Source organism: Bos javanicus, chromosome 9 (assembly GCF_032452875.1).
Source record: "Bos javanicus breed banteng chromosome 9, ARS-OSU_banteng_1.0, whole genome shotgun sequence".
Classification (NCBI taxonomy): Eukaryota; Metazoa; Chordata; class Mammalia; order Artiodactyla; family Bovidae; genus Bos; species Bos javanicus.
The window spans coordinates 75820779-75834591 of NC_083876.1; the positions used below are offsets into that span (position 1 = coordinate 75820779).

Consider the following 13813-nt stretch of genomic DNA (forward strand, 5'->3'; position numbering starts at 1 on the left):
CTTTATTTAGTTATTAGAATATAGCTTATTAACTGAAATACTGGTTTGGCTGAAGTAACAATGAGATTCTAAATAACAGTGGCTTTTAAAACATAGACCATTTATGTATCTTGAATACAAAAGGGCAGGTTTGCAATTCAGGCTGGTGAGGTGGCCCCACAATCTTGAGGCTCTTTTTTCTTTAACACTTTTATCTTCAACGACTGGTTTCCATCTGAAGGTCTACAACGGCTGACTCATCTCCCACCATCACACCTGCTTTCCAGCCAGAGGAAGGAATCCAGGGGACAGGAGGGCACCCCTACCATCCGAGGGCACAGTGAGCCATGGCACACAGAACCTCACTCATATTCCACTTGCCAGAACCAAGTTCATGATCACACCTGTTCTGCAAGGAAGACTGTGAAATAAAACTTTAACTGGGTAACCAAATACCCAGTTTAAAAAAAAAAAAGAAAGAAGAGAATGGATTCTGGAGAACAGCCAGTAATTTCTGCTACCACCTACTTTCCAAGGATAATATAACATCCACAGTCAACAGAGTGGCTCTGATACTAATTTCCAACCTCCTTTCACTAAAAATTGAGTAAAATCATTGTCTGGAATTACCCTATTTTCATTGCTATGATTCCAAACATTTTTCCAAATCCTCTTCTGTGGTCCACATGTTTTCCAGCCATTATACTTTCATGCCAAATACAGATCCTTTTGAGTCTTTTCATCTAACATTTCTAAATGTTCCAAAAGGTAAGATTTTTTTTTACCAACTACATTTCTATAGTTATTGGTGATCCTGATTTGATCATGAGAGCCAAACAACATATGAATTTTAAGGAGGCAATTTGGAGGGATGGGAATATTTATGAAGAGTCAGGTTTCTCTATTTCAAATTTCAGCTCAACTTTTTAAATTAACTATCTGCTCTTTGACAAAATACCTTTCTGAGCTACGTATTTTTCAGTTTTAATCAGGGAGCTGGGACTCCCTCTTTGTAAAGCCATTGTAAAAATCAAATAGTCTGTTACATAATATTGTCTAGCACACAGCAAATGCACAGTAAACAGTCATCCTTTCTGCTTTACTTCTTGACACACTTCACAAAATTCCTACCATAGCCCTTCATCTGGAAATGGTATCCCACATCCTCTTTGCTCTGTGTCATGAAGAATTGAAGACAGTCCTGACTTTGGGGTGACTCAAGCCCTACTTTACAGTGGCATATTGCTCGAAGAATTCTTTCCCAGAGTTCAGAAGTCTTGTGTCCTGTGAAACAAAACCTTATCATCTCTCACATTTCCTTACACAATAGTTATAGGGGAGTTGGGCTTCACCATTTAATCATTCCATATCAACTGTCCATGAATGTGCTAGGCAAGATAAGTTACTTACCAACATCTATCATTTGTAAACCTAAAAGAAATTCCAGGCAGCAGATAAAGATACATCTAGGACTGCAACAGTAGAAACTAACACAACAATGTAAAGCAACTGTATTCCAATTTTAAAAAAAGACAAAATCAGAAAAATGAAACAAATGAAAAACAAAGAATGAAGCATAAACAGGTCTTCCCGGGTGGCACTATTGGTAAAGAACCCACCGGCTGAACACAACTGAAGCAACTTAGTGCACACACACACACACACACACACACACACACACAGGGCATAAATGAAGCCAGGAGTGAAAATGGTGTCCAAATATTCACACCAGAGCTCACAGTTGCCTCCCTCTGCCATGGGACTAAACATTGTATATTTTTTGCAAGGACTTTCCTTAGTTTATAGATGGCCATCTTCTTGCTCTCATAGTGTTCTCCTTGTACATTAGTACAAATTCCCCTTTATTACAGAACACCGGTCTTATTAGATTGCTAGTCATTCAATCATGGAGCCATCCCTTAAAGACCTCACTTTACTTGATTGTCTCTGTGAAGACCCTGTTTCCAAATAAGTGCTCATTCCTTCTTTACTGGGGGAGTTAGGACTTCAACCTCTGAATTTTCATGAAATTGGGCAAGCAAATCCTACCATTTATTATGCTGCTGCTATTTAGATGCTAAGTTGTGTCCGACTCTTTTGCGACCTGGTGGAATGAAGCCCCCCAGGCTCCTCTGTCCATGGGATTCTCCAGGCAAGAATACTGGAGTGGGTTACCATTTCCTACTCCAGGGGATCTTCCCAACCCAGGGATTGAACTGACGTTTCCTGCTTGTCAAGCAGATTCTTTACCACTGGGTCACCTGGGAAGACCCTCAACCTCTGTATTTTAGGGGGATGCAATTCAACCCATAACACATTGCTTCTGATAGAACAAACTCAGAGCTTGTTGTCTTGCTTTGTGTTTTGTTTTAACGTCACAATATCTTGCTTTGGGATTTCACAGGGTCTTAGGATGAGCATTTAAACATCAGTTACTTCATAGAGCACCCCCCGTCACACAGGCTAAGGGATCACTAGGATTCTCTGAGAGGCAGCTTGCTGCCCCTTGGATGAATGAAGCTCTGAGTGCATGCCCACGTGTAAGTCATTTCAGTAATGTCTGACTCTTTGCCACCCCATGGACTGTAGCCCACTAGGTTCCTCTATTTGTGGGATTCTCCTAGCAAGAATACTAGAGTGGGTTGCCATGCCTTCCTCCAGGGAATCTTCCTGATCCAGGAATCAAACCCGTGTCTCTTATATCTCCTGCATTGGCAAGCAGGTTCTTGACCACTAGCACCACCTGGAAGTCTCTAAGCTCTGAAAGCAGCTGGTAATGGAGACTTTCTCAGATTTGTATCTCTTGTCTCTTCCTCTATAACTAACATACAATACTTTCTTCCTCAGTGTTTCCTAGCACTCTGTGGAGTTCATGGTCACTTCTCTATTCTAGTAGATGCCCAGCAGTGCTGCTCAATGCAATAATGTATCAGGATATCTGTAAAGTTGGGGTAAAGGCCCTTTCACACCATGGAGGGAAATGTCAGTCAAGAATCTGTCTGAAAATCCAGAAGACAGTGAAAGGTCTTTACCTTTTAAATTTTTCTTAGTGAAAATAATAAGACACCACAATCTACTCTTTGTGGCATTAATGGGTCAACATTTCTCCAGAAAAGCAAGGAGTGAAAACCAGAATTTTAGAGCCAAAAGGCTTTAAATGTCATGTCCTCCTTCATTTTCAGGAGAAAGAATAGAGATACAGAAAGATGAAGTCTCTTGGCTCCCAATCCAGTCATCTCTTTATTAGGCTTTCTTATTATTGTTAAACCCAAATTTAACTGCTTCAAGCACCACCTATGGTCAGGCTGTGAGAACACAGCACAGGTGCCTTTCGTCTGAATCCCTCAAGACCACATGTGTTTATGAATTCAGGAAGTGTTCGGACTTCAGAAAGGCAATTTAACACACACACAATATACTCCATAATATCTTCAGTGGGGTTAGGACAGCACCTTCTAACCAAACACATTAATATTTCCTTAGTGGGCTGTGTGAGCATTCACATTACATATGCATACTCATATTGCTGCTGCTGCTAAGTCACTTCAGTTGTGTTTGACTCTGTGTGACCCCATAGACAGCAACCCACCAGGCTCCCCCGTCCCTGGGATTCTCCAGGCATGAACACTGGAGTGGGTTGTCATTTCCTCCTCCAGTGCATGAAAGTGAAAAGTGAAAGTGAAGTTGCTCAGTTGTGTCTGACCCTCAGCGACCCCATGGACTGCAGCCTTCCAGGCTCCTCCGTCCATGGGATTTTCCAGGCAAGAGTACTGGAGTGGGATACTCATATTATGTGCAATTAATAAGAATCATACATAGCTTCATGGCACTTCATGGGCCAGATTTTGCCACCAAAGTAAGTTATGAAAACTTTTCAGTGTTCAGAGTTTTTCATGCTCTCTGTGTCTCAGGATTGGGAATAAGAGTTTGTCAGTTCCCCTTCCCTCAGAAGAGAGATTCTTGAGCTTAACTGTATGAAGGGACTACAGGAGGTGCCCCAGCCTACAACTATTGATTAAGATTCTTTGGGATGTAGCCTGGGAATCAGAATTTTTGATAAACAACCCAGCTGATACTGATGCAAATGGTGGGGGCTAGGGAGGAAACAAACTTCAAGGAACACTGCCTAGAGCAGAGTCCGGGCATGGGAGACAGGTGGGAACCCCAGCTGCCTTATTTTCATCACATGCCTCTCCTGACACCTCCCTTTGACATCCGTTTGACCCTATAGTCAAGTTTCACAGAATTTTTCCATGACATTTTAATGGGAAGTGGGTGTCCAAAGGGTGTGTATATACAGATATTCAAAGGAATGAGAGAGAAAAACAAAGCTGAATGAGGAAGAAAAATCTCTGTTCTCAGAATGTTCACTGGATTACATCACATGTATTCATTCCTTATTTGAATGCCTTGCTGTGTATCAGACACCAATTCAGATGCGTGTACAACCACAGAATACTAACTAATGTTAGTATTATTATATTATTATTATTAATTCTCTTTCCCCACATCTCTTCTCAATATTGATTTTTCTGAGGGGTGGGCCATCAGCCACTGAAGCATATTGCACCCCTCCAGGCTATAGCTCCATCTGCTGGAATACAGGGCAATTAACCATTGCCCCACTGGTGCTTATTACAGATGATCCTGCACATATATCCCTGGCGGCCCAGATGGTAAATAATCCGCCTGCAGTGCGGGAGACCTGAGTTCACTCCCTGTGTTGGGAAGATTCCCCCCGGGGAAGAGAATGGCAACCCACTCCAGTATTCTTGCCTGGGAAATCCCATGGACAGAGGAGTCTGGCAGGCTACAGTCCGTGGGGTCACAAAGAGTTGGACACAACTGAGCAACTAACACCACATATATGAAATCATAGTCATATGAAATCAAATCTGTATGACTGTGTCAGTTGTGCTGATGGAAGTTATTTGTTTGTTCTCTGTAGGTGAGTGTATGACAGAATTATCTGTGTAACCCCATCGGACAGCATTAGACTAATCTATTGATACCCAGTTGAGAAGGCTTTAGTGTAAATAGGTTAACCTCCCTAATATAGCCTGCACTTGCTGGGGATGAAGAATTGACCTTCCTTGCAAATGCCTTCCTCTAAGCTTGGTCTGCTGAGAAAAGCCCCAGGATGGCTATTAAGGCCCCTGGGTGTTGACTCTAAGTAAGGAGCTAGGCATGGAGCCCAGGTGACCACAGAAGCTTATTAATGGGCTCTCTGGGTTTAGCAGTCCCTCTGGGCAGTCTGAAGTTGTTTTGTGATCTCTGATTTACCCCCTCATCTGTCTCCCCTTTCCCCTATAATTTTCCCCACACTACCCATTTCTCCCTAAATTCCCTTTTCCATTTCAGTCATCAAAGCTCACTCTCTCAAGTCTCTTCCTTTGAGGCTCTGTACCTCTCGATTTCACTCTCTAGGCTTCCCAGGTAGCTCAGTGGTAAAGAATCTGCCTGCCTATGCAGGAGACACAGGAGACTTAGCTTTGATCCCTGGGTCGGGAAGATCCCCTGGAGTAGGAAATGACAACCCACTCCAGTATTCTTGTCTGGAAAATTCCATGGACAGAGGAGCTTGGCGGGCTACAGTCCATGGGATTGCAGAGTCGGACACGACTAATCGCAACTGAGCACAGTCAGCTGACATGTGGAGCTCTGATCGTCTCTGCAGAGCTTTCTATGTGGCTTTCTGACTGGGACAGGATCTCTGTTGGAAGGTGTGTGTCTCTGCAGGAGGGAGTGGAGGTGGGCAGGTGACATTTAGATACATCAGTGCTCACAGGTGGGTATGTAACTGATGCTAAATTTTAGACTGAATGGCTTCTATGAAAATGGAGGATTGAGATCGGGGAGACGAGGAAAGAGGGTAGGGAGGAAGAATGAATGTTTGAGAAGGTTGGAATGGCCATGACCCATGGATGGGCCCATGAGCTGACTAGAACGGCGCTAGCCCTCTCTGTGACATCATCTCCAGGAGAGCAAGGACTTCACCTATAGGCTTTCTGGAGTCTCCTCAGTAGTTGAGGAGGGCCTGACAGGCAGCAAATGCCAGATATTTGTTGAACGAGTGAATGTTATTGTTGTGAGATTGCTGTTGCCTAAAACTGCCATGCAAGTACTTAGAAGTTTGTCAGCTGAGCAGTGTCTTTTAGACAACAAACATTTAGGAATGGCTGGAAATAGTTTGGGGAAGTAAAAATGAGCCCATTAAAGTTGGCCTTGAAGGACAGACTAGGAGTTTTGAGGTGGAAGAAGAGGTTGCAGTAATTCTGGTTACAGGGAGGGGGCATTTTAGGAGCCAGACTCTACGGGACTCTTCACAAATCCTGCATCAGTCATCACAGCTCAGCTCCTTTCTAACTGGGGAAACTGGGGCAAGAGGCCCTTGTCAAATCTCTGAAATCTTTTCCTTGGCTGACTTATAAGTGATCAATGTTGGGGCATTCAGACCTGAGGGCTTCTCTTTTTTCTGCTCCATGCCAATGACCCTAAACACCATATATATGCAGATAATCCCATTTTTTAATCTCTCATCCACATTTGGGTACTCAACTGTCTAAGTGACCTCTAGATTTGGCTGTGTGCTTGCCTTTTTTTTTTTTTTACAATCAAACTGGAACTCTTGATTTCATGTGCCATTTCTTTTTCTCAAAACCTGCTTCTACTCCAATCATCCCAGCTCAGTTCCTGGCCCTGGCATTCACCCAGAGGCTTAAGCTAGAAACCTCTTTTTACAGATATTTTTTATATGGGCTATTAATAAACTCTCTATTGTTAAAATACGGCTTCATTTTATGTTTTGGTTTTATGGCCACAAGATACGTGGGATCTTAGGTCTCCAAGCAGGGATGGAACCCCCGGCCCCACTCCTGCATTGGAAGACAAAATCCTAACCACAAGACCATGAAGGAAGTCCCTAGAAACCTCTTTAAATCCTCCCTTTTCCTCACTTTCCTCCACATCCATGAGCAAGTCACAAAGGCTCTGTCTCAAAAACAGCCCCTTCATCTCTTCACTGGTGTGCATTCCACCTGCTCCTCGAGCCCAACCCCCATCCTCTCCTGCCCTGACTCTTACAGTAGCTGCCCAGCTGGTCTCCCAGGTTCACCTCTGCATCCTCACCAGCCTTACATCACACTAAGCTAGAATGATGTTTGAAATTTTAATTCAGATTTGTCTTTGCACTATTCTCATTCCATCCAGTCTTCCCATTGCATGGAATAAGCTCCAAATTTCCTTGCCATTGTGCAGAGCATTTTCCATCTGCGGCCTCTTTCCACCTCACTCCCCTTAACTCCCCTACTCCCTTTCCAGCTCCTGCTTGTTCTGAAGCCTCTGCACTCTTCCTTCCATCCTTTCTTGGTTGAATCCTTTCTCACCCTGAACCTCTCAGCTTAAATGTCACCTAGTTAGAGACGCCTTTTTTTTTTTTTCTTTAAAGGAATTTTTTCTTTTTTTAACTCATTAGGTCTTTTTTAAACTTAGAATTGCAGCCATGAAATTAAAAGACGCTTACTCCTTGGAAGGAAAGTTATGACCAACCTACATAGCATATTCAAAAGCAGATACATTACTTTGCCAACAAAGGTCCGTCTAGTCAAGGCTATGGTTTTTCCTGTGGTCATGTATGGATGTGAGAGTTGGACTGTGAAGAAGGCTGAGTGCCAAAGAATTGATGCTCTTGAACTGTGGTGTTGGAGAAGACTCTTGAGAGTCCCTTGGACTGCAAGGAGATCCAACCAGTCCATTATGAAGGAGATCAGCCCTGGGATTTCTTTGGAGGGAATGATGCTGAAGGTGAAACTCCAGTACTTTGGCCATCTCATGTGAAGAGCTGACTCATTGGAAAAGACTCTGATGCTGGGAGGGATTGAGGGCAGGAGGAGAAGGGGACACCAGAGGATGAGATGGCTGGATGGCATCACTGACTCGATGGACGTGAGTCTGAGTGAACTCCGGGAGTTTGTGATGGACAGGGAGGCCTGGCGTGCTATGATTCATGGGGTGGCAAAGAGTTGGACACGACTGAGCGACTGAACTGAACTGATCGTTAATTAACAATGTGCTGCTACTTTCAGGCGTGCGTACATGCTAAGTCACTTCAGTTGTGTCCGACACTTTTCAACCCTTGGACTGTAGCCCGCCAGGCTCCTCTGTCCGTGGGATTCTCCAGGCAAGAATACTGGAGTGGGTTGACGTTTCCTCCTCCAGGGGATCTTCCTAACCCAGGGATCAAACCCACATCTCTTGCATCTTCTGCGTTACAGGCGGATTCTTTATCCACTGAGACACCTGGGAAGCCCTAGTTTCAGATGTACAGCAAGCTGATTCAGTTATACATATACATGTGTCTATTCTTTTCCAAATTCCTTTCATATTTAGGTTGTTACATAATATTGAGCAGAGTTTTCTGTGCTATGCAGTAGGTCCTTGTTGGTTATCCATTTTAAATGTATGCCTTTTAAAATCAATCCAAAGTAGTCCAAACCACCTATTACTTTCTCACACAAGACTCTACTGTTTACTTCTCAGGACTTTTCACAGTCTATGATTATTTTATTTGCTGATTTTGTTGTCCCCAATTAGGATGTAACTTACATAAGATCAAGGACCCTGTCTTACACAGTGGAGGATCTCAACCTCTTAGAAAAGTATCTGGTGCAGACTTGGCACTCAGTAAACATTTCCTGAAAAGATGGATGAGCTTCTGGGGGCCTCCTTTTCTTTTCAAGTTTATTTATTTTTAATTTAAGGATAAATGCTTTATAGTATTGTGTTTCTGCCAAACATTAACATGAATCAGCCATAGGTATATGTATGTCCCCTCCCTCTTGAAACTCCTTTGCAGCTCCCTCCCCATCCCACCCCTCTAGGTGGTTACAGAGCCCTAGTTTGAGTTCCCTGAGTCATACAAAAATATGGAATGCTTCGTGAATTTGCATAGGGGCCATGCTAGTTTTCTCTGTATCGTTCCGATTTTAGTATATGTGCTGCTGAAATGAGCATCCTCATTTTCTTATTCTGTGACCTAAAGGTAAAAGATACAGGCCTGTTTCATAGAGTTGTTATGAGGATTAAATGTGAAAAAATTCTAAGAGATCAATAAATGTTAGCCACTATGATTATTACCAATACCACTTCTAGTAATAGTCATACTAGTAGTACCACTATTCTTTCAACAGCCCTTATGAGGCCACTAAAATTATCTAGAATTTACAAATAAGGAAATGAAGATTAGAGATTCAAATAGCTAGGTTGAGATCACTTAGTATGCCTTAGAGCTTGAATTTTAAGAGTGAGGAGTTGGAAATGACTGAAGAGCTCATTTCTTAGTGATTCGAAGAGAGGTGTTTCCGATGGCATTACCAAGCTTTGGACAGAGGGACTCTAAAGGGAAGAGATATGTTATGCTGAGCAGGTATCTGGATATCCAAGGTTTGATGCCTAGTGAACTATCGGGGATAGAAGTCTCACTCACGTGAGAGGTCAGCAGTTTTAGATTTGTGTATCCAAGAACATAACCTCTCCATTGTGATCATGATACCATTATCTAGAAAGCTGTTCATTTAGTGTTGGCAGAAACACACATATACGTACTCCTTGAGGTCAAAAGAGAGTTGCAGCTCCTCAGATGGGCCCCTCTCTCTTACCCACCCTGCCCCCTACTGGAATTCCCTTCTGTGTTTTCTAATCCTAGATCCTTCCTCACAGCATCCTGTATCTGTTTTGGAGGCTTACTTTGTGGGCCTCAAGCATTAACTTCAGGACCCAGAAGCAGGCCTTTGAGGTCTGATGTTGTATTATGCTTGGGTGATGTGAATTTTTTGGCATAAAAAAACAAAGTAGGATACCAAAAACTCTTTCTCTTCTTATACTGATGTCTTTAAAAATAGCTAAAATTGGTCTAGCACTTACCATATGCCAGGGACTATTCTAAGTACTTTAGATGAATATATAAAATGTTTGTTTTAGGGAATCAGGAAAAGAAGAGTGATGAATAGAAGAGACAGAACAAAGACTATAAGGCTGATGGATAAAGAAGATGGATAAGGCATTGTTTTATGGCTCATAGTAAAGAATCTGCCTGCAGTGTGGGAGACCTGGGTTCAATCTCTGGTTTGGGAAGATCCCCTGGAGAAGAGAACTGGCTACCCACTCCATTATTCTGGTCTAGAGAATTCCATACGTACACACATACAGGTCAAAAAACATATATAACCAACATCTCAAAGACCCATCCTGTGATCCCTCCCTTCCCTGAGACAGAGACTATCAGGCCCAAGTTTCTCATAACCTCCATGCTATCCTGTCTCTTTGGCGGCTTCAAACACAAAAGCCATTGAATATTAGGGACTTGGGCATTGTCTAATCGACATGCCTCCCCCTTGTTTTGAGTTCAGAGGGGAAATGACTTGTTCAAGATCACACAGAGAGTTAGAGAATCTGAATCTCCTCTTTCTACTGGTCCATGGGGTCACAAAGAGTTGGACACAACTGAGCGACTTTCACTTCCACACACTTTAGAATCAAGCACTTCAGGAAGAGATGGTCAACAGTCTCAAGTCTCTCTTAAATTGGAGGAAGAAAATTAGGTTCATATTTAACTTCAGAAAAGTGTTTATGTAGAGAACTTAGAACTCAGATTACTAGCAAAATGAGGGAGGAAGTATAAATGGACGGTATAGAGAGTCTTCCAAACATTTGACAGCAAACAGAAGTAGGCAAGAGGCATGAATGCTAGAGAAGCAGCAAGGTAAAGGGAAATATTTGCTCAATTTGGGAGACCTATAAATTTTGAAAGGTGGAATGCAAGAAGCAAAAGAGGTGGGAGAAGAGTAAAGATATGGAAAGGGAGGGGGATAATGATGGGTGCAAAACACCCTTCAACGTTGATCTGAAACCAAACAAAGCTGAGGTTCTTAAGCTGGGATGCATCATGGAGCCACTTGGGACCGTTAAAAACAATCAGTGCCTGGATCCCACCTCCAGAGCTTCTGATTTAACTGGTCTGGGAGTGCCTGGGCATCAAAACATGTAATATTTCCTAATTGATTCTAACATACAGCCAAGTTTGGGAACTGCTGATCCAGGACTCAAGAGACTCTCTCCTCTTTGAATCTGAAAATAAGAACTAAGAAAATGATGTAAGGATAGATCATTTGAATTGAAGACAAGTTTAACTGACGAAACTCACACATGTTGGCTTGGATCATCTTAGTAAAAAAAAAAAAAAAATTAAACAGGTGATTTGATTATCAGTGGAGTGGGAAGAAGGAAGTTTGAAGACAGAGGCTCCTCAAATAGCTATCATGAGGGGCACATGGAAGAGACTCCTGCAGCAGAGGAGTGACGGACAACATGGAATAATGATGTTGTTGTGCCTGGGTATTTGTTGAGCCAGGATTTCACATGGATTGGTCCTCTTATAGCTGGGCTTCATAGACTGATTGAGATGTAGAGAGAGCTGATGGAGGGTGATCCATGGGCTCAGGAAAGTCAAAGGAAGAAGTCAATTGACCATAGAGTCCAGTGTTGGGCTATGGTTGGTTAGGAAACAAGCTGAGTAGATTTGGACAGTGGGAGAGAAGACCTGTAAGGTTGTGGTTAGAGAAAGGAACTTTAGCAACTGAAATCCCAATTGGAAAATAATCCTACAGGATCTATACCTCTTAGTGAGCATTAAAAATATTAAAAATGCAAGTATCATGTTTCCTCTACAATTCAAGGAGGCTTGGTGAAAGGAACAATAGACACAAATTCTCAGATCAATCGTTAGACAGAGCTCTGCCAACAGCCAGTCCCTCTGTCCATCTTCGGGGCTCAGTATATACTAAGAGGCTTACTGTGATAACTTCTCAGGATTTGTATACCTGAATCACTACATCAGCTTGTCAGGTTGCTTAGCTATACATATCACACACCAATAAAAATATCTTTCCTTACCATGAGTTTCTGTGACTCCACCCCTCCCAACATTTTTTTGACGTCTTCTCTCTCCTCCATATTCCCATCCCCCAAATGGCTGTCATAATCTTGATTTTAGAAACAGGCATCTTGAGGGGAAAAACCTCAAGGTTCCCATTTGTTTTCTAGCATTAAACTAGCAAAAAAATTTACTGGCAATTCGTTTAAAGAGGTGGAGCCTTATTAAAACCAAAAACAAGTGGCTCATGGGAAACTTTTTGTGCACTTAAGCATAACTCCTCATTTGTGTCAGCCAAGAGTTGTACTGACTTATATTGTCCTGTATTTGAACCAAATTCAAGTATCGCATAATCATTACCAGTTTCACAATTTTCTTCTTCTTTTTTTGTTACTGAAAAGTTGAGTTTAAGGTAAAACTTCAACCTGTAAAGTGAGCAGGGCCAACTAGTCCTCTCTCAGCTGACCTGCTTGTTTCATTTGAAATGAAACTCACTCTTGCTCTTAATTCTTTCTCCTTCTCTCCTCTCCCCTACTCTCACCTATTACCTGGAAATGGCATTCAGGTCAGAGTTCTCAGATGCAATGTGGGATGGTTATCTTCCAGACCAGATGGCGAGGTATTTGAAAGTGCACAGCGCTGTGGCTGCAATGTTCAGACGCAGGTGCGTAAGGGAGAAATGTCTTACGACAGAATCTTATGTTTAAGGCAGACTTCACAGAAATTTTGAGTTGCTTAGTTACAAGTGAGTTTGGTTATAAAAGTAGAATGTGTGTGTGTGAGTGTGTGCTTAGTCATTCAGTCATGTCCAATTCTTTGCGACCCCAAGGACTGTAGCCCACCATGATCCTCTGACCGTGGGGTTCTCCAGGCAAGAATACTGGAGTGGGTTGCCATCTCCTTCTCCAGGGTATTTTTCTGACCCAGGGATCGAACCCAAGTTTCCTGCATTGTGGGGGGATTCTTTACCGTCTGCTAATATATGCGGATATATATATATATATCCATCTCACTGGTTTGCAAATGAAATCTACTGAAATCAAAGAAAACTTTATTTAAAAGTTACGCTATTACTGGCAATAATAATCATAATGCTTTATACTGCCACTGTGCTTCCACATACATTTAGTATGAGTTCTTCAGAACTATACGGGAGGGACTTCCCTCATGGTCCAGTGGCTAAGACTCCATGTTCCCAAGGCAGGGGGGCCTGGGTTCAATCCCTGGTCAGGGAACTAGATCCCACAATCCACAATTCAAAAAAGATCTTGCATAACACAAGTAAAAATCACTCATGCCTCCAGGAAGATCAAAGATTCCAAGTATCACAACTAAGACCCAGTGCAAATAAATAAATATAAAAAAGAACTGTGCAGGAGGTGGTTGAACATTGATTCACTCATTCACTCAAGCCAACTGTCCTATCTTGTGAGAGGGGCAGAAGTCCAAACAGCCACTTTGAGCTGAATGGACATAGAGTTTGAGGAATGACCAGGTACTTACAGAGGCTGATTGCATCCTAGGACTCAGAGGTCAAGAAGTGATGCACAAGGCACTCAGGAGACTCTCATAATTTATGCAAATGATTCACACTAGAGTGAACAGCATAGATTTACTGAAACCTGACAGCTGGGCAGGAAGGACACTATTTTAGAGCCAAGTCACCAGGTGGACATCACTGGGATTCATGTTTGGCAGCTCGCTGGAGCAACAGATTCTCACCTTGTCAAGGAGAAGGATTCATGCTCAACCACAAAATATCTTAGGGACTCCCCTCTCTCCATGCTTGTTGTTGTCTTCTTTGTATCCATTAATTGAGAAATCAGTCAATCAGTGCTCAGTCACTCAGCTGTATCTGACTCTTTGTGACCCTCTGGACTGTAGCCCACTGGACTCCTCTGTCCA

General features: G+C 42.6%; 1 pseudogene; it reads right to left on the minus strand.

The window, feature by feature from the left end:
* Positions 1-8897: 8897 nt before the first annotated feature.
* On the minus strand, positions 8898-8991 carry LOC133254556 (U6 spliceosomal RNA; annotated as a pseudogene).
* Positions 8992-13813: the final 4822 nt, after the last annotated feature.